Below are 22,603 nucleotides of genomic sequence, written 5' to 3' on the forward strand. Positions count from 1 at the left end.
GCTCGACCGTCCTGGAATCTGGAAGGCAACAAGGGAAGCAGGTGCAAGAGGCTATTGCAACTTATCATACGCTAGGCAACAATATGGAGGGACACTGAACAGACCTGACACAAGCCATGTTGTTGATGACTCACTTTTTATCCCGACAAAGGTGTACTCGCAGGGCTCCCTGAGAGGCCTGCAAGTGTGCCTGTGCCAGGCAGGGGCGGCGCTAGGGTTTGCCGCGCTCGCGGCTGGCCGGCCAAGCGCCCCCCCCTGCGCGCACGAGCATGCGCGCACCTGCCTGCGATGACGTCATGCGTGACGGGAGCGCACATGCCGCCGCCGGCCCGATCGCTGCGGCGGGCGGCCTCCGAGCTCTCCTGCTCGGTTGCCTCTGCTGCAGCAGATGCCTGCCCGCGGTGGCTGCGCCCGGCCGGGGGCTTGTGCTGGCGGCAGCGGCGGTGCGGGGTGGGAGGAATAGGAGGCTTCTGCTTTGGGGGGCGCGCTCTCGCCCCCCCCGCGCCTCTTCCAGCGCTCCCTCCGGCACCCCGCGCCTGCGGCCACCGCCTACCGGGCCTCCATAGGCGCGCCGCCCCTGGTGCCAGGCCTGTGAGGGGCTACAGAGGTGGTAGGGAGGCCTGGCGCAGTGGCACAGCCTTCCCAAGGCCCCACTGTAGGCATGGCCCTCCAGAAGCCCTGAGGAGACCGCTGCAGTGATGTATTTGTTTATTTTTTAAATTTGTTTTATGTCATTTATAGTCCACCTTTCTCACTAAAACTCAAGGCGGATTACATAGTGTGAGAGTAGCACAGTCAGTATCTAGAAGATTTCAATAACCAATGCCATTGGGAAAATAAATGCAAGTTTACAAAGACGTAACATTAACAAAAATCTGATACAGAGTTGAAGAAATGCTGAAACAGAGCACAAGCGATTCTAGGACTGCCATTAGATAACACAGAACTACCCAGTAGGATCATACTTAAAGCAATGGGTAGTACATAGGAGCACATACTTAAAGCAAAAACGTGTAAGGCAACACAGTGGTGAAGTCTATGATACCTAGCTCTCTTTGAATCATAGAATCATAGAGTTGGAAGGGGCCATACAGACCATCAAGTCCAACCCCCTGCCCAGTGCAGGATCAGCCTAAAGCATCTCTGACAAATATTCATCCAGCCTCTTCTTGAAAACTGCCAGTGAAGGGGAGCTCACCACCTCCCTAGGCAGCTGATTCCACTTTTGAACTACTCTGACGGTGAAAAAGTTCTTCCTAATATCCAGCCGGTACCTTTGTGCATGTAATTTAAGCCCATTGCTTCGCGTCCTAGCCTCTGCTGCCAACTGGAACAGCTCCCTGCCCTCCTCCAAAGGACAGCCTTTCAAATACTTAAAGAGAGCAACCGTGTCTCCCCTCAATCTCCTCTTCTCCAAACTAAACATTCCCAAGGCCCTCAGCCTTTCCTCGTAGGGCTCAGTCTCCAGACCCCTGATCATCCTCGTCGCTCTCCTCTGCACCCTCTCGATTTTGTCCACATTTTGAGACCACCTCCTAACAATACAGCCCTCCTATCTGTGTAAAAAGCCCTTTTAAATCTGATTAATTGTTCACAAACACTGGAATAATTTTTTTTGGTGAATGCCAAGGAATTCCCATTCTATTTTGCTGCTACAGATTAATACAATTATCAGCCTACAATTTACATATAAAATTGATTTTTTAAAAAAATTATTTATGTCGTTTATATCCCACCTTTCTCACTGAGACTCAAGGCAGATTACAGTGTGAGATTAGTACAGCCAGTATCAAGGATGTTCCCATAAACAATGCTATAGGGTAAATAAATGCAAGACATAACATTAGCAAAAATTCAATACAGAGTTGAAGAAATGCTGAAACAGAACAGAAACAATTCTAGGACTGACAACATAGAACTACCCAGTAGGGTCATACTTAAAGCAACAGATAGCACATAGAAGCATATATTTAAAACAAGAGTAAGGCAACATAGTGGTGAAGGCTATGGTCCCTAAGTTGCTAGTGAAGCATCTCTTAGGCCTTGAGAGTCCTTAAAACTACCGCTCCATCCCTGCTTATTTTGGGTTCCTCCCGGCCTGAGGGAAGAAAATAATCCCTTTTCTTCTACATAGGATTCTTCAGCAAATAAGTACTGCTGACAGGCTTCTACTCAGGTTCCAGGCCACTCTATTAACTTCTAGACAACCTGGCCTTGGAACCTGTAGAAAACAATGAGATTTGGATGGGCCCTACAAAACTTGTTCTTCTTTACTTAGTTAAAAGCAAGAATCCTAATCTATCCTGACCCCCTAAGCTTGTCATTCCCCTGCTTGGAACTGAGGAACCCCTGGCCCCACCTGCTGCCCCCTGGCCCCACTCACCTTGTGTGTGTGGGGGGGAGTGAACAGTGTACGCACACTTCCATCTCTCCTGTTGTGCCAGATGCACACCATGCTGAAGCTGAGCTCTGTGAAAATCATAATTTTAGAGGCAGTTTTTACTGATCTTGGCTTTAGTGTGCAATGCAACTCCTCTCTTGCACTCATTTTCCAACATGACAAAGAAGTCACAGTGCATGCTGAAGCCGAGCTCAGTGAAAACGGCCTGTTAAGGGGCAGTTTTCACAGATCTCAGCTTCAGCATGCACTATGACTCTTCCATTGTGCTGGAATTTTTTTTAACCTTTTTTTAAAGCCTTTTTTTGTGAAAAAGGCTCCCTGAATAATTCAATTTTGCATATTTTGCAGAAAGCAGGTTGTGTGGGAGCCCTCCTGAGTTTCCCCCCTCTGGCCAAATGGCTGCCTGCCATTAAGGCCAACAGAAGGTGGCCTGCAACTCTACCTCCCAGCAGGAAGGTGTGAAGGCAGGGGCAGCAGGGCCCGAGCTCCCAGGCTAGACCAAGGTTGGAGTGGGGCCCTTGCATGTCAGGACTGGCAGGCCCCCGAGCGGAAAAAGCCTGCAGTTTCTCCCGCTCCCCCCTAGAAGGCCAGCGTGGTCATGCAACCCTCTGGAGGCCCTGCGGTGGCCACAGAGGTGACAGGGAGGCCCAGTGTGGCAGTACGGTCCTCTGGAGGCCCCAAAGAGGCTGCCATGGCAACGGAGAAGCCTAATACGGTGCTGCACCCCTCCCAAGGCCCGGTGGCGGGGAGACTCAGCCTGGCAGCGCAGCCCTCAGCAGGCCCCACAACGGCCGTGGGTGTAACAGCAGGGTATGGCCAAGAGGTGCAGCCTGGGAGGCCACTTGCCACCAGGAGGGAGCCTGCTGAATGCGTTTTCCAGATCTCATTGTATTTGTTCATACAACAGGCTTGCTTGCTAGTCAATAGATAAATTTTTCCAGCTTGTTCTGCCTACCCTGGCTCCCAATTTGCTTCTGAACCATATTCAAGGTGCTGGTATTGGCCTTTAAAACCCTGCATGGCTTGGGCCAGCATGCCTTAAGGGCTGCTTTCTGCCACGTGAACCTGTCCATCAACTCCGGTCATCTTCGGATTCTCTGCTCTGGGTTCTTCTGCCCTCTGAGCCGAGATGGGAGGCAACCCGAGAAACTCCGTCCTGGCCAAAGATTTGGAACTCCATCCCCGGGGGGATTTGTCACTCCCCCTCCATTTCTGTCTTCTGCCAGCAGGTGAAGACTTGCTTGTTTTGTTGGGCGTACCCCCACTCATTGTTACTGGCCCTTCTCCCTGTTCTTTGCACTGTGTGTTTGTGTGTGCGTGTTCACTAAATTACTTTTACATCATCTTAAATGTTGTTTTAATTTTAAATTTAAGTTGTTTTAAAATGTTTTAATTTTTTCAAATGTTTTAATGTTGGCACATTGGGGACCATATTTGGGTAGAAAGGCAGCATGCAAATATTCTGAATAAATAAATAAAAACTATTTCATGGTTACTGGAGAACATTAAATATATGTATTAATTCTAATCCCATTTTATCATTCTACACCAATACAAACATAGATCATTTCTTGATAAATTTATCTGAGTGTACATTAACATCTTCAAGACTTCTACATCTGTAAGTTAATTTAGATACAAATGCTATTTTCCAAATCCTCAAAAATCCAGTCATTTATAGGACGTGCTTCTCACAATTTCCATAGGGAAGAGATACATTATCATGCTGCTGTTAATGAACTAAATATTACTTCCCTATCTGTCCTTTTAGATAACTGTTCTTAGATAGCTATTCTAATTATTCTTAGGTAAGTGTTCTATTCTTGCAGATAAGAGAGCAACACAACTATAGGTACTAGTGGCAAATGGCTACAATTTGCCACTACATCCTATAGCTGTGTTGCTCTGTCAGATCATAAATAAGATTCAGAATTTGTTGCCAGAAAAGTTGTATAATGGGAGAGATTCAAAATACATGTATAAAATTGACTTAATTGCACTAGTAGACCCTCACATATATACATGCCAACCTATTAGGTCTTAAATACCTGTTGCACTTCATTTTTGCAAAATTTTCTTTTTGATAAAAAGATACTAATTTGAGCTGGTGTGAGACCATACTCGAGTCATTTCCATGTTTCCATCTGTATTTCTATTGAAAACATTGTGATAAATGTCAACGCTGATTTTTTTACTTCTTAATATCAAACTGTAGACAACCAGTATGCTACCTTTGGCGACATTAACACAGAGCAATATTTAAACCGTGTCTTATCTTTAAGATTGCCAGGGGAATGGAACCCCCATCTACTACCTGATTCTTTTTCTGAAGATGTCAGGGACTGAATCTGGAAACTTCTGCAGACAAAGTGTGTGCGCTCAATTACTGAGCCATGACTGCCTCCATACTGTGTGATTCCATATGATTTATTAAGGAACAAACGTCAATCGTATTTACTACAGACAACAGCATAGTGAACATATGCAACCATATTGCATAGGAGGCAGCGGCTAAAGTTATTATTTCTACTTTCTTATACTGGCATGCTAAGACAAGGCCCATTTCCCTTGTACATGCACATCGCCTGATTTCTCTACCCATGATTGCTGTATACTTGATGACTGGTCACTGAACGTATGACCTGACATCAGTGATGAACGTGGCTCTTGAAATGATATGACAGTACAACTGTGGTAGTCCATTCTCACATGCAGGCCTTCACTTGATGCTGCAGTTGCTGAGGAACACACATCAGCTCTGAAATTCCTCTCTCTTTCCAAGGATAAGGAAAGCTCCCTCTGTCTTCTGAACACGTAGAAGTGTAATGATTTCTTTACTGCATTCAGTCTTATAGTCCGCTGCACCACATGTTTTATTTCCCTTCACCTTTTGTGTGTTCCTTAACCCTTTCCTTGGGGCTAAGAGGTTTTATTGGTCATAACCCTGAGCAGAGAAATAAGAATGTCTTGTATTGCAGGTATCATCTTTCCTAGATAGGTGTAATTTTCATCCACAATAAGATTCTGCACAGCTGCATTCTGGCTATGTAGTAATTCAGTTCACTGTTTATTAACTGATTGCCAGCCAAGCTCTGTAATCTGCTTTAGGTATGGCACCAAAATCCAAGTAAAGCAGCTGCTGCATGCAGTGTAAGGGAATTGCTGTTCTGCTAGGAGTGGTCCCTGATGTAGGGTTGCCAGTTGGTGGATGGCCCCTGGGGGGGAGACTGGAGGGAGGCAGGGACAGAGAGTTCAGACCTCCTGAATTCTAGAGCGGCATGAGATCACTTCCAGGTTCACCCCAGAAATGCTGTTGTGCCTTCAATGCAACCACTATTTTTGCTGATAAGGGTCAGGGTCTGCTGGTGGAAAGTCTTCTGGTATAGCAGGAGACCAGGCAACACTAATTCACCAGGGAGGCTTGGTGGGCTGCAATTAATTGTGCTAATCTGCATATGCACAAGAGCCAAGTCCAAACATTTCTAACCCTTGGTTGTAGATTACAGATAATTTGTACAGATTTTTAAGATTCCAAGGAACACATATGCCCTTCTAGCATTCAAGGCCTGCCTAGGCACGAAAGAAAGAAAGAAAGAAAGAAAGAAAGAAAGAAAGAAAGAAAGAAAGAAAGAAAGAAAGAAAGAAAGAAAGAAAGAAAGAAAGAAAGAAAGAAAGAAAGAAAGAGAAAGTTACCCAGTCTAAGACCATTCAACGGGCTTAGACTGGACTAACTCCGCTTAGGATTTCACTGTAAAAATGCAGCTTCAACTCACCTCTGGTTTTTAACAGACAATTAGTTAAAGACCCATGAAATGTCAAAAGCACCAGTGTGTTAGATACCTACCACAAATACTGCAAGATAATAATATACTTCATCTTCCTTTGCTATGTAGGACAGAGTTATGCATGCAAATAGATGCACATTTGATTGAAAAGTGGCATTATGACTTCCATTACAGCTCTTTGATTAACTCGTGAGCGCCACTTCATATCCTGTTGTGTGTCGCCATTGCCTTTTATGTATGGGAGATAAGCTGAGATAATGGTAGGAGAGAAGAAAAAATGAGTCCACAATGTAGATAACATCAAATAGATTCAGATTTAGAAAAGACCCGCAAAAATAGATATATCTGGCTATTGGGCTGCTCTGTAGCTGTAAAACCATCAGCAAAACACGGGCGTCCTGAGTGCCTCTTCCCATCCAGAAAGAACTTCTTTTTATATAAGTACTCAGGAAGATAAAAGGGAATAGGGCAATTATGAAAAAATGTATGTTTGATGTTCAGTGACTGATGTTTTCAAGTTACATTTCTGGATGAGATTTGCAATTCCATCCTGCATGTAAAGAGATGAGGGAAAGCGAAACACATGGAAGAGATATGCTGGGCTGGTGCTTATATACCATTCGGTCCTTGACTTACCCTTCCTAGGAAGGTATTATGGAGTCATTTAATAGGCAACTGGAAAAATGAGTATCTGTATATGCATTTAATTCCTCTGTATATGTATTTAATTCCTCTGTATATGCATTTAATTCTTCGTCCCTCCATGGTGGAACGAAGTGTTCAGGCACGATGACCGTGCAAGTCCACTGAGAGTGTGAAAGAGTGCAGCTGGCTTGACCAAGAGAAATGCATATACTTACCAAAATTTCACTCAGACTTGAATGCTTGCTTGTTGTTTTTTAGTTTGATATAAAATAATTGAAAGAGAACCTTTTGCTGCAAATTCAAGATTCGAGAGCTTTGGGCTTGTTGGCCCCTCTCAGTAGTTTGAGTTGCAGCAGAGTTCAGATATGAAATCTGGAAAGGATCAGCTGGCCGATGCCAAATGCCAGGGCACAACATTGATCAAACGTGACCAAATATTATTTGCGCAGGCATCTCCTCCAATATGAGCCTCCCCACTTTCTGAGATATTTTGAAGGGATCTTCCTCCAAATACATTCTTTACAAGAAACAAGATCTACTGTTGTTCGGAGTCAGACACTATACATGGGAAACCTTCTGGGCCATTTAATAACTTGGGTTCAGTAGGGAGCCAAGGGTTCCTTAGTTACTGAGACTTTTTAAACTGGATTTTTAAAAAATCGGCAACTGCTTTGCTGATGCTTGTTTTGTTGAGCAAGAGGAGGACAGTCCAAGCTGGAAACAGCTGTTAATATGTGTTTTGAGAAAGAGCCTGAGGTGTTGGCTCAATTCTTGACCAGCCTTCCAGTGGGTGGAAGTCTTTATGTCCACCTCATTTTCCAGTGGCGGGCAAGGCACCTATTGCACCACAGGCTATGGCGGTAACAGCACAGCCACGTGGCTGAGGATGAAGGAGGGGCTATTTATGTCAGCCCCCTCTTGGAACAGGCTTAGCACTTCTGCGCACAGCTTGGACACACAGGCTATGTCTTTTAGCAGCACCTTGATTTAAAAAAAAATAGGCAATGTTTGAATGATATAAGCTGATTCCGCACACATTGGATAATGCACTTTCAATGCACTTTATCAATCGTTTGAAGTGGATTTTTTGTTCCACTCAAAAAAAAAAATCTGTTCCAAATGATCTATAAAGAGGATTGGAAGTGCATTATCCAACGTGTGCGGAATCACTCGTAGATCAGCCAAGAAAACTAGTCCTGCCCATACGTTTTGTACCTCAAGCATTCTTTGGTGAGGCAGGTACAAATACATTTCCAACTCCTTAGAGGGCTTACAAAATTCCAATACTGGATAAAGAAAGCACGCGGCCCTTAAGTTTCAAGTCTCTGGTTGGTATTGGTTAAACTCCATCCCCTTACTCATCATTGCTTAGCCCTCCTAGGTAGAAAGGCACTGGAGCTCCAGATGCCTCTGACGGGGTGGAGGAAGCCAGTTGGCCAAGAAGGGCAGATCCCACAGGGTGACTCTTCTGTCACTAAACCCCGCCCCCGACAGGAGACGCAGCGGCTTGGTAAAGCTCAGGAGCTGACCAACTTGGCGTGTTCCCTCTCTTTGGCAGTGGGTTCCGTGCTTCAGATCAACATTCTTCTTTCTTGATGACTTCAGTATCATTGTTTTATTTTGCCGCTGTTTGATTTGCACTGGCTCACTCTACCTTTTGCATTGGGCCTGTTTTGAAACTTTATAGAATTTCTTTATTATATCAAGAGCTAAAGATAACAGCATGAAATCCTGTGATTCATTTACACCAGCTGAAGTTGTTCACGGTCCAGATTACGTGCCCTGCAGCAGAATAAGACATACAAGAGCCAGGGGCTGTGTGTTGGCAACGTGCTAGTGATGATGATGAGGGCTGCACAACTTTGCAGCAGAAGGGCCAAAAGCCCCCGCCCCCCTCCCCGCCCACCACAGGCCTCCTTTGGTATCTACCAGAAGAACAGAATGGAGCAAAGGATTCAGACTAAACTGCAGCCAGTCATAGTACAGAAATAGCAGCGTATAAACCTCAGGCATGACAGCTATGTCTGACAGGATGGGACTTCTGGCACGGGGCTTCCTTATGGATGATTTCACATTTTAAATCTCAGCTCTTTTGAGCCATAAATTGCTGCTTCAGTTTAGCTTACTCACTTTGCAAATAAAACCTGTGATGTTATCATTTTGTGCCGTTTTCGGTTTCCCTGAACTCCCTTCCACTAAACTCTATGCTTTTTTCAGTGTTATTTGTGCATCAAATCAACATTATGCATTACATGTATAATATATTATTTTTTAAATCAACTACACACTGCTGCAGCTAAGTAGTCTCAGGTTCTTGGAAGGATATAGCCATTCACTAACTTAAATTATAATATATCAAAACAAATGCACAATAAAATTCCAAGGGTTTTTTAAACTGCTTCAGCCTTCATCACTAACTGTTGGTTTTTAAAATGAACTACTGGGAGCCAAAGCAACAAGATTTGGAAAACTGTGGCTGGGATTCTCAGGAGAATAACATGAGCCACAGAGGAATCAGAAGGCAAAGCAAAAATTACATATTGCCCAGCAGATGCAGTTTTAAATAGGACAGCTTGAGCACTTGCTGTTTCAGCACATGCGCCACTTTCACCAGCAGGGAGGTGGTTTTCGCAGGGCAGTTCGGCTGTTCATGAGCAGCTCAGCAACACTCCCTGCATTACTCGCAATATGATGCAACTGGCAGCCTTTCATGCATGCACGAGGTCACTCAGCCCAATGGCATCCCGTCTACTGGCTGTATCTGTCCTTTGACTGCTCTTCTCCCTGTCTGTGACGCAGTGTTCTGTTTGTGTCTTCCAGATTGTGCTTGGTAGGATGTGGGCATGTTGTGGGGACGTGTTGCCACCTATGGACTGGCTCCGTGGCTGAGCATGGCTAACACAGGGCTGTCATCATCAGGCCACAAGAACACTGGTGTGTGAGGATGTCGTCGTGGTTTCTCTGGTGATACTATGCAGTTGGTACTTGAAGTGGTATCATTTTTTCCCCTTTTGTCTGGCCGCTGGGAATGGACTGGAACCAAGCTAGGCTATGTTCACCTTATACTGGAGTTATACTGGTGGAATTATTGGGAAGTTAGTGTTGGATCATAGGATCAGTCTCTAAATCAATAAAATAATGTGTTACTGGAACAATGAAAACGGCATGCTACTGCAGTCCAATTATCCATTACTGCCAAATAATAAATGTTGCTCATCTTTTATCAAAAGCTGTAAGGAACTAAATAAGTAACTATCATTGCATGTGAACTAGTTAAATATTATATACCTCCCCACTCAGAGGCAGAAAACATCTGAATATCCGTGCTGGAGACAACGTTGGAGGAAAGAAGCCCTCGGCCTACATGCCCTGCTGTTGGCCCTCCAAAGTAGCTAGTTGGTGACTCTGTGGGACTAGATGGACCCTCACTGGTCCAATCCAGCAGGGCTCTTCTGATGTTCTTACTGAAATCCAACAGCTCTGGGATTTCTTAAAAGAAATGTCAAAATAATCAAAATCCCATTGGAGGGGAGCTAGGAGATATCCAATATATAATGCATATTCTGCAAACTAGAGATGGGCACGAACCGCATTACGAGCATCAAAAACCCACGAAAATGGCAATCGCGCGATCGTGACCCGGCGGATCGTGATCGTCCACGGCCAACGATCCAGTGGTCGGGAGAGGCCTGGATCGTGGCGTTCGGGCTCGGTTCGGGAATCTAGACACTCAGGCGCCAGCAATCTATTCCCCTGGGAACGGAGCCAGGGGAATGCCTGAGCTCTGTCTGCCCTCCTTCTGTCGCCCTGGAAACCCAAATGGAAGCCCAGCTTTCCTTGATCAGCAGGGCTTCCTTCCAACCACGGAGCTGCAAAGCAGTTACAAGTTGGGAGAAGACACCCAGGGGAGGGAGGGGGAAGGGGGTGTTCTGTAGCCATGGGCACTCCAATCTCATCCCTGCAAACCCTGATAGGCAGCTCTGACGGCCAAACACAGACCTCCTGTGTTGCTGATTGGGACCCATGCTTATAAATAGCCATGGGCTGGGAACAGTGGCGCGCCCCGCTGTGTTTTCCACGATCCACGATCTCGGTTCGGTTCGGGGACGGGAGATGGTTGTTGCTGTTCGGGTGGTCCGCACCGAACCACAATCCGCTGGTTCGATAAATTTTTTTGGTTCGTGCCCATGTCTACTGCAAAAATTTAGACAGTATCTGAAGGCAATTTTTCATGAAAATTCATGAAGGAAAACTGTGAAAATATTTGTGAGCAAATTCATTTCAGCTACTGTCAGGGTGGTAACATTCTGTGCAAACGTCGTATTAAGGCAGAGGCAGTGGGGTTGGAAAGGAGGAGAAAAGAAGGTGTTAGGTTGCCCTAACTGAAGGTGTAGTAGGAATTACAGAGGACCCCACAGTATCTGAAAATCTATATGGCCTAAGCAATGGGACCTGGGTTCAAATTCCTTCTTGGGTCCCTGAAACTCACTGGGTGACCTTGGGCCACTTGTTCTCTTTAACCATAATCTACATGATAAGGCTGTTGAGTGGAAACCTTGGAGGAAGAGCAGGAGAAGGACACTAACAATAATTGTGAAGACCATTTCACAAATGCACCCAGATTTCTGGAATAGTTTGAGGCCAAAGCAGAGTTTTATTTCTTGCACAATTTTGACTTTTTCCTGATTCAACTGCAAGCAGAGAGCAGGAAGCTGCGTGGGATGGGAAAAGGAGTAAAACCGGCTTGGCACATTCCCCTTTCCTTCACTACAGAAGAGGGATGAAAGACCATAACCCAGTTACTGAGGCTGGCAAGTGGATCAAAATCCAGCAAAAAAGAAGAAAAAAAACCAAGCAGGAACTACAGCCTGTCAAGCAATCTTTAGTCAATAAATTGATTTCAGGTCATGCTGAAGAGAGGAAAGAAAAGTGGAAAGTGAGAAGATAGCCAAACTGTTGTCAATTTTAAATTCCAGATTTGGCTGGCTACTAGGGCAGCCAGCCTCCAGGTGGAGTATGGAGTTCTTCTGGAATTACAACTGATCTCCAGATTACAGAGCTCAGTTCCCTTGGAGAAAATTGGCCCCGAGAGTTAGGAGCCTGGGGGTGATTCTGGATTCCTCCCTGAAGATGGAGGACCAGATCACTGCAGTTGCCAGGTCTTCCTTTTATTATCTTCGGCAGGCCAGGCAGCTTGCCCCTTATTTGTCTCCCCGTGACATGACTACAGTCCAAGCAATGGTCACCTCTAGGTTGGATTACTGTAACGCGCTCTACGCTGGGCTTCCCATGGGCCTGATCCGGCGGTTACAGCTGGTACAGAATGCAGCAGCGCGGGTCATTGCTGGAGCACCGGTGTGGGAGCATATTACACCGGTGCTACGCCAGCTGCATTGGCTGCCAGTGGAGTACCGAATCAGGTTCAAGGTTTTGGTGTTAACCTACAAAGCCCTACGCGGACTGGGACCGACGTATCTGAGGGACCGTCTCTCACTATATGAGCCCCGGAGGACTCTCCGCTCTGGCGGAAAACATCTTTTAAGTGTCCCTGGCCCTAGGGAGGCCCGCCTGGCGTCGACCAGGGCCAGGGCCTTTTCAGTCCTGGCCCCGACCTGGTGGAATGCTCTGTCTTGCGAGACAAGGGCCCGGCAAGATTTGCTTGCATTTCGCCGGGCCTGTAAGACAGAGCTATTCCGCCAGGCATATGGCTAACGCCGGGCAGTGCCCGCCCCCCCCCCCGTGAAGGGGGGGTTAAACCATCACCCCTATGCAAACACAGAGGCATGTATGAACCACTATGCAGCTTGAATTGTTATATTTAATGTTTTTAAATGTTTTTAAATGTATTATTTAATGTTTTTAAATGTTTTTAAACATGTTTGTATTTGTTATCCGCCCTGAGCCTGCGAAAGCGGGGAGGGCGGAATATAAATATAATAAATTAAATTAAATTAAATTAAATTAAATTAAATTAAATTTGTCAAGTTGATGCTACAGCATTACAACTCCCTGAGGCCCCTCCCTTCCCCAAACTCCACCTTCTCCAGGCTCCACCCACAAAACTCCAGGGATTTCCTAGAGATGGCACGTCTACTAGCTCCCTTGTTTGCAAACACTGTAAGCATCAAGCTGATGTCATTAGCAAAGCCCTTTCTTGTTTGGGGACAAAAGGGAAACAATAACCACAGGTGAGGAAGTTTAAAGAAAACAATAGATTTCTTGTGTTGAACACATAGTTAAAAGTGAGGAATTCCTAAAATAAGGAGGTGAAAGACTTCAAGGGAACCAACTATCATCCATTATCCAAATGCCTAACAAATGCTGGGAATGTGTACAGAGGCAATGTGAAATAGGAAGAGCAATACTGTGTGGCAACCAGAATACACACAGAAAAACAAACCCACAGTAATAAGGTCTACAGACTCATACAATAATTATGCAGTCACACAAATGTAACAAAATAAGCCCAAACACTTTATATAGAGATGTCTAAGTTCAGGCTGCTGTTCACAGCTATTAAGTAAGCACTATAGAGAATGCACAAACCAAAAGTCCTCCCCTGACAGGGTGTAAACGTCCCCCAAATCACTTTCAAATGTTGTGGAAGGTATTCCTTTCTTCTTGTATACAGTGGTCTATACTGGAAACTTTCCTGAGACCAATTCCTCACCGGGAGAGACCACAGCTGAGACATCCAGCCCTCAGGGAAGATAACAGACCACCATGCTGGCTGCTGTTCATGCCCCTTTGTCTACATCCATTTTTTAGACCTGTCAGTTACAGAGATTTTTAGCATGGCCATCTCTGCTTGTGCTGAGCTCAACGTGAATTTGTTGTTTGCCATGCTGATAGGATGGGGACCAAAGTGATAGGCCCTGATTTCAGAAAGGCAACAATGTTTTCCTAAATACAGATCCAGGGGAGTTAGCCGTGTTAGTCTGTAGTTGCAAAATAGTAAAGAGTCCAGTAGCACCTTTAAGATTAACCAACTTTATTGTAGCATAAGCTTTCGAGAGCTGTGGTTCTTGAAACCTATGTTACAATAAAGTTGGTTAGTCTTAAAGGTGCTACTGGACTCTTCCCTAAATACAGTGACTGAAAGCATTTTAGTGGCTATTCGGTTCCGAGAAAGGGAGGAGGGGTGTTTGGGATGCTTTCCCCAGGTTAAGCATTACAAATTCCTTAAAACCCTTCTCTGTTTTTTTCCTGCCCACAGCATTCAAATGGTGCATCCCAAACCCTGTGAGCCCTCAGTTCAGACAGGGTGCCAAGGCAGACAGTTTTTGTGAGCACCCTTCAATAAGGATCTGCCAAGCAACTCTCAGAAAGACTCCACTGTCAGCAGTAAAGGCACTTTATTGAAAAGCCACTAGTATCATGGCTCTACTCCATCGTTGCCAGGAATGACGTTCACATGCAAGCATCAAACAGATACAGGTTTCCAGAGCGTGGGCAAATTCTAAGATCCCCCCCCCCCAAGTCCAACAGTCAGTTGGCTCAGAAGGAAAAACTTCTAAGCAGGGAAAACAGCAGGACTGACGTATAGGATGTTCAAGGACGTGGTATCTGAGCAAACTCCTTTTCCCAGACTAAGGAAAGGGGCCCTGGTACCATTCAGGGAATCATACAGATAACAGCGGGACCAATGCCTCTTTTGCATCATTTCACAAGCAAGTAACCCTTGCAGACCATCTGGTTAGGTTAACGTCTTTCTATACTTACCTGTTGGATTTGTACATATTTTTCAGGAGCAACTTTTTTCCACGCACCTAGAAGAGAACAGAGAGAAGCATTACTTTGAAAGGTGTGGATGGACTTGTGTCCTCTTGGTCTATTTGGACTTACTGGTCGTTGCCTGAATTACAGAACATTTTTGTATATAGATATATTTGTATTGGGATATTACCTCTTCCTTGAGCTATTTATTGTTATTACTGCACATTTACTATTGGAAAATACTATTTATTGCACTGTATTTATTAAGAAATTTTTGCACCTGAACACATTGCACTTTATTCTGTATTTATAAATATTTATTCATTGTATACTACATATAGCCCTTGCTGTATTTCCCCAAATTGTGGGTTCCCGTTCTTGGTATAGATTCTCTGAACCAAGGCAGATCATGAGAAGGAAGGCGGCAAGAGTCACATCAGTTCTCACGGCCCCTTCTTACATGCTCAGGGTAAGGCCAACCACCACTTTGCAGTCAGGAAGCAATTTCCCCCAGGCCAGTTTGGCGAGGGATCCTGGAGGGTTTTTGCCATCTTCTGAGCATGGAGCGGGGGGTCACTGGTGTGTGTGTGTGTGGGGGGGGGGGGAAAGTAGTTGTGAATTTCTTGCATTGTGTAGGGAGTTGGACTAGATGACCCTGGAAGTCCCTTCCAACTCTATGATTCTACCCCAGAACCTCACATGTCCGCTCTCAGTGGTTTCACGTAGACTTCAAAGTTCTTATGCTGATCTTCGGGAATGGTATGTGACGTATGGGAGGCAATCCCTTCTGTGTGTACAGATGAGCCCATGTTCCTCACGTTCAGGCTTTGCATGTGAAGGATTACTTCACGTGGCTGATGACAAGATAGCCTGTGGGCATGAAAAGAAGTTACAAAGCCAACACCATGGTTTTTTAAATACCTGGTTATAATGAATGTTTCTGCAACACACCATAATCTCTTGATTTAAAACACGAGGATCCTTTATGGCAATAAAGAAGCTTCTCAAGAGAGAAAGGGTCTCTCATTTGCAGCATCTAAGCTCATCATCTATCGAAAGGCATCACACTCCCAAGACATGTTGTCAAGGCTGGGTGAGCGTCTGACATGTTCCCACAAGTGACTGGTTAATAAAACTGCCTTCCTTTTCAATCACGGCATATTCAGTTTAATTTAGATAACAATTCCTTTGCCGCCACAGGGGCTCACGTCAAGCTTATGTGGCTGAGGCAGCAGGCGATATTAGCATAGATATTAAAGTTGCTTATTATATGCGTGACATGATCAGAGCAAGCAAGAGTCTGGCTCTGACTGTGTCCCTTGCTGAAGGCCGGGGGAACCAGCCTGGAGGGAAAAGGCCGCTCATAGCTGAAGACATACACGGCACCCGAGTGCCTAGACAACCGCTAAACCACCACCCCTGCTTCGGAAGACTCTTACTTATCAAAGCAACGTTTTTACTCTCCTTGAAACTCCTATGATATTTTGCTCGAGGACGATCCTCTGACTTTTGCTTTCAATTTAAGTAAAATCTGGGGACCAACATAGGGACGCCAAAAACCTCTTTGAGGGATTTTGCTTGCCTGGTGAAAATGTTCTGGGCTTCCCTTGAAATGTCTCAGATACTTTGCCTGAAGAAGTCAACCCCCTCCTCCCCACACACCCACATTCATTCACTTTGAGTGTTACTTTAGGCAAATGGTGCTAGTTGAAAACTGCATATCCCCCCCACCCACCCCCAAATGTGAATCAAGTAGGGATGGTCCAGTAGGGAACTTTGTCAAGCCCGTGAGAGGGGCTGGATTCTGCCTGGCCAAACTGCTTAGGGGCCAGATCCCCTTCCAGGCACCCAGTTTCTGCTTCCGTTTCCGTAGGGCCATTTGCGCAGGGGTGGGGGCTGTAATGGAAGCCAGGTGCAGGAGAGAGTTGCGCTACTCCCTGCTTTGCAAGCGCATCACCAAAGGAGAAGCTGTCCCAGAACCATCTCTTATTGAGGTTGGGTGAGAAGCTGGGCTCCCTCTTCCAGTCTGGCCTGTACAGTCTGTAGGGGCTCCATGTGGCCACCCTGATTTAAAAAGAGACGCTTGTGGAATGGAAGCAGGTAATGTGGTGATTCAGATAATGTTATTTTCTGTTTTGCCTCATATGGTTAGCTTAAAGTTTTCAGACCCCTCACTTTGCCCCCTATGATGGTTGAGGTTTTGATGCAGTGGTTGAGAGTGGCGGGACTCTAATCTGGAGAACCGGGTTTGATTCCCCACTCCTCCACTTGAAGCCAACTGGGTGACCTTGGGTCAGTCACAGCTCTCTCAGAGCTCTCTCAACCCCACCTGCCTCACAGGGTGATTGTTGTGGGGATAATAATAACATACTTTGTAAACTGATCTGTGGGTGTTAAGTCATCCTGAAGGGGTATATAAATTGAATGTTGCTGTTGTTGTTGTTGTTAGTTTCAAGAGCCTTCACTAAGCTGCAGCAGGAGGTGGCAGTTGGTGGAAATGGCTGCCCTTTCTTAGGAAAACTGAAGTGCCCATTAATTCTTTGCCGCAGCGTGCTTTGGGTGCTCTGATTTATGGGAGATCCTGTGAATTAACAACCTCCAAAACATTCTGTCATTGATAGCCTTGCTCAGATCTTGCAACCTGGAGGACGTGACTTCTTTTATTGAGCCCAGCCATCTCATGCTGGGGATTCCTTTTTTCCTACTGCCTTCCACCTTTCCTAGCATTATTGTCTTTGCTAGTGAGTCTTGTCTTCACATGATGTGTACAATAACCTCACTGTTGTCTTTTTAGCTTCTAGGGAGAATTCAGACTTGATTTGATCTAGAACCCACTTATTTGTCTTTTTGGCCTTCCAAGGTATATGTAAAGCTCTCCTTCTCCTTCTTTCCGCAATTGTAGGTTCTTCATCAAAACATTCTTCTTTGGAGGAAACTGTCATCCTTTCCTTGCTTCTGTGTAGTTCTTCAGTGTATTTTTTCCATCTATATTTTGTCCCGATGAGATACTGTATTTCTCTGGCCCTATTTCTATCACCTTGTGAGGATCCTCCCTCACTGGCGCCCTCTCCTGACGGCCTGCCATCCTACCAGCTCTCCAGGCAGGTGTCCTCCGGCCTCAGATGGGCAGGGAAGGGGGCTGCACCACCTTGTTCCTTCTCCTGCCCTGGGAGTAGCAGCACGCTCCAGCTGTCTCTCCCTGCAAAATCCTCCTCGGCCTTCACAGGAACCTGAATATAAAGGCCTCCCCTGGCCCCACCTCCCTGGCTCTGCCCCCAATTGCCACCCTGTCCCCCTGACTGGCTCTGCTCCCAGCCTATCTGATAGGAGGGCTGGGTAGACTCTGCAGTCTCCTGGCCCCACCCACTCCATCCCCACCTAGGGCGGGGCATTTGGTCTGCTCTCTGCCTGGCTCGCCCCTCCTGCTTCTGAACCCTCCCCAGTGGCTCCCTTGGCATTTTGGGGCCTGCATTTTGTATACCCTGCAGCTGTGGACAAGTTTACATCGGGACCACAAAGCGTAGCATCCAGACAAGAATAAAAGAACATGAAAGACACTACAGACTTGGACAACCTGAAAAATCAGCAGTGGCTGAACATAGCCTAACTCAAACAGGGCACAGTATCTTATTCCAGGACACCAAAATACTGGACAACACTTCCAACTACTTTGTCAGACTGCACAGGGAAGCCATTGAAATTCACAAGCATAAGGAAAACTTCAACAGGAAAGAAAAAACCTTAAGAATGAACAGAGCATGGTTTCCAGTTCTGAAAAACACCAGGCTAACAAAACACTCCACTCCCGACAATAGCCCTGCAGAGAAGATTAGCACATCAAGCACCAATCCATATGCAAAAAAACCTCCTCAGGATACAGTGAAGCCTCCCGCCATTAGCATTCCACACCCTGGGAAACTCTTACAGGATGACTCAGCCCAGTCCCACCCTCCTGAGTAGATATAAATGACCTACATCTTTTCCACACTGTGACACTGAGAGATCTCTGTCTTTTGGTGCTACACCTCTGAAGATGCCAGCCACAGCTGCTGGCGAAACGTCAGGAACTACCATGCCAAGACCACGGCAATACAGCCCGGAAAACCCACAACAACCATCGTTCTCCGGCCGTGACAATACAAAGCTCCCTTTGTCAGACACATGGAGTGGAAGAAGATAGGAGTCTTTAAAAGTCCAGATAGAGGACAAGAGAGGTATTTCAACTTAGATTGTTGGGAAGCTAGCTATAATACATATTTGTTCTCATAGCTTTTTTTCTGGGGAAAGAGGTGGTGGAACCGCACCATCACATCACTTTGGGTCAGCCGGAACAAGGGGGGAGTTTTTTAAAGTTTAAATTGCCTTTGGCGAAAATGGTCACATGGTCGGTGGCCCCACCCCCTAATTTCCAGACAGAGGGGAGTTTAGATTGCCCTCCGCGCCAGTGGTGCAGACGGCAATCTAAACTCTCCTCTGTCTGGAGATCAGGGGGCAGGGCCACCGACCATGTGACCATTTTCAAGAGGTGCTGGAACTCCGTTCCACTGCGTTCCTGCTGAAAAAAAGCCCTGTTTCTTCCAACGTTGTCATTTCTACAGTAAAACACTTTGTAATTTTCTGACTGAATACGTCCTCATGTAGTCCACTTCAGGTTACTTACATCTAGACTTACAATATTTAATTGTTCCATTTCTTGTTTTACGATGCTGAGGCTACCTGGATTCATACTTCCATTCTATGTTCCTATTATGTGTGTCGCACAACTTTTGACTTTCCTTTTGCCTGTACATCAACAGCTGGATCTCCCTTCAGTTTTAATCCAGTCAGATCATTAAGAACAGCTCTGTTTGTACTTGTTCTATGCTTACCCAGTAGCCAACTGAGTGCCTTCTGACCTGGAGGTCCTGACTTCCAGCAATATTTCTTCTTTCATATAGATTGTCTCATCATAGGGTTTTCAAGGTAGGAGATGATCAGAAGAGGTTTACCATTGTCTTCAACTAAGCACAACTAACCAGGGTTAGCGGAAGTGACCCTGCCATTGTCTCTGAAGGATCCTCCGCCAGTGTCACCTTCCACTACTGTTGCTGTCCAGTAGCTAGCCTTCAAGAATTCCCCCACTCCCATCAGTGGAAGCTCCTACCTGCAGCAACACAGCACTTCAGAACAGGAATATTGGGCCATTGGTCTTCCCAGGAGCTCTTTGAAAGGATCACAAGTTGCAGAATGTGCTTTATATGCAGCCAGGCTTCTAATAGTCACCAATAAAATTTCTTTGATTTCAGCGTCCTATTTTAGTGGTCTTTTATTTTCCAGTTGCCAGCTATAAATACAAAGAAATCTATAACTTGGCTAAAACATTCCAGGCAATTTTTATTCAGTGTTTCTCCCTGTTTTAATTACACTTTTAATTGTGTTTATGGTTCTCTGTGTTGTCAGCAGATTGTAATTCTCAGAATGCTTTCCACTTGGTTGCCTATAGAAATCTTAAATGACTCGTCCTTATTCACATCTGGTGCCTTATCTTTGGAATGGGTTATAATTGTAGTTTTTTAAAAAAATATTTCTCCAATATATTCAATATTTTCCCTTGCTGATCTTCACTATATGATATATGTTATATATAATGATATATGTATATTTATTTAATTTATTATTATTTCCTTTATTTATACCCCAAATTTCTCCCCAATGGGGACCCAAAGCAACTTAGGGCATAAACTATTCTCTCCTCCATTTTTATCCTTACAAATGGCTGAGTTAGGCTGAGTGTATGTGACTGGACCAATCTTCCAAGTAACGATGCCTGTGAATACTGCACTCTTCTCCAAAAGAGTTAAAAGAATCAGTTTCATGCAAAATAAAAAGGTATCCTGAGTAGCCTAGGGAAGCAGGACATTAAAGCTTGATCCAACTACCACCCAAGCTAGTCCTTTGTCTTAACATTTTTACTCAATTCTGTTCCCCATAAATAGCCAGCCTCTCAGCAGCCCCCAGTAGCTCTAACAAAAACTGGATCTTTCCATCACAAATTCAAACCCTAGTGATATAAAAGGAGCCCTTGCCTGTTTCCATTTCTGGAAAACACTGTGTCAAACTTGACCCATGTATAGACATGGGCACGAACAGCATTATGAACAGAAAAAACCCAGGAACAGCCCATTCGTCTGTTCACGAGCAAGCAGTTTGTGAGGCTCCATTCTAAACAAACAAGTGGTTGTTGCAAGCCTCGTTCGTTGCCTTCATCAGCCCTTCGTCAAGCCAGACAGTCTGGGACCTTTCAATCAATTCCCCTGGCAACGGCAGGGACTGTCTGAACTCCTTCTGGCTTTCTGTCTGGTCTTAACCCTTCAAAGTACTTCCAGCAGAGAGTCCCGTTTTTGCCACTGTGAAGAGAAAATGACAACAAAGGGGGAGACCCACGCATCATGCCTTTCCCAGGGTGCAATCTCTCTGAAACTTGGGGGGTCTTCGGAGGGCAGTGAGGACTATGTCCCCTGCAAATTTGTGGGTATTGGGCATTGGGAAGGTCAGTTTGTAAACCCTCAAAGTAGCTTCCACCAGAGAGCCCCATTTTTGCCAGTGTGAAGAGAAAATGACAACAAAGGGAATGACCCATGGATCGTGCCTTTCCTGGGGTGCAATCTTGCTGAAACTTGGGGGTTCTTCGGAGGACAGTGAGGACTATGTCCCCTGCAAATTTGGTGGGTATTGGACATTGGGATGGTCAGTTTGTAACTAGACATGTGCACAAACAAACAAAAATGCACAAGCTGCTCAGTGTTCATTGCCATCCACAAACAACGAACAACGAATAGTAACAAACATGACCCTGTTCACAAACATGCTCGTTGTTTGTGGCCCATTAAAGTTCCCTTTAAACTATCAGCTGGCAGATGGCAGGGGGAATTCCCCCCTGCCGCCTGCCAGCTGATAGTTTAAAGGGCCCTTTCCTGCCATGTGCAAGGGGCAGGGCCCTTTAAACACCCCATAAACTGACCTTCCCAATGTACAATACCCACCAAATTTGCAGGGGACATAGTCCTCACTGTCCTCCGAAGACCCCCCAAGTTTCAGAGAGATTTCTCCCGGGAAAAGGTATGATCCATGTGCCCCTCCCCCTTTGTTGTCATTTTCTGGTCACAGTGGCAAAAACGGAACTGCCTGTTGGAAGGCAGCTACTTTGAAGGGTTACAAACCGACCCTCCCAATGTCCAATACTCACCAAATTTGCAGAAAACATAGTATTCACTGTCCAATGTCCAATACCCACCAAATTGGCAGGGGACATAGTCCTCACTGTCCTCCAAAGCCCCCCCCCAACTTTCAGAGAGATTGCACCCCGGGAAAGGAATGATCCATGAGTCATTCCCTTTGCTGTCATTTTCTGTTCACAGTGGCAAAAATGGAACTGTCTGTTGGAAGGCAGCTACTTTGAGGGGTTACAAGTTACAACTGACCTTCTCAATACCCACCAAATTGGCAGGGGACATAGTCCTCACTGTCCTCCAAAGACCCCCCAAGTTTCAGAGAGATTGCGCCCCGGGAAAGGCATGATCCATGGGTCATTCCCTTTGCTGTCATTTTCTGTTCACAGTGGCAAAAATGGAACTGTCTGTTGGAAGGCAGCTAATTTGAGGGGTTAGAAGTTACAACTGACCTTCTCAATACCATCAAACTTGAAGGGGACATAGTCCTCACTGACCTCTGAAGACCCCCCAAGTTTCAGAGATTGTGCCCCGGGAAAGGCATGATCCATGGGTCCTTCCCTTTGCTGTCATTTTCTGTCCACAGCGGCAAAAACGGAACTGCCTGTTGGAAGGCAGCTACTTTGAGGGGTTACAACTGACCTTCCCAATGTCCAATACCCACCAAAGTTTTGATAGGCCCTTGTGACACTTTCACAGATAGTGTAATACATATCATATAACTTTACATTAGGTTATAGGTGGAAATCTTGAAATTCTTGAGAAGAGACAAACTAAATAAATGTGTTTCTTTGGCAATAAGAAAGTATTTCCCACTCAGTTCTCAGGTTTTCCTCTGGGGAATGGAA

This window comes from Eublepharis macularius, chromosome 11, assembly GCF_028583425.1.
Source record: "Eublepharis macularius isolate TG4126 chromosome 11, MPM_Emac_v1.0, whole genome shotgun sequence".
In the NCBI taxonomy this organism is placed as follows: domain Eukaryota; kingdom Metazoa; phylum Chordata; class Lepidosauria; order Squamata; family Eublepharidae; genus Eublepharis; species Eublepharis macularius.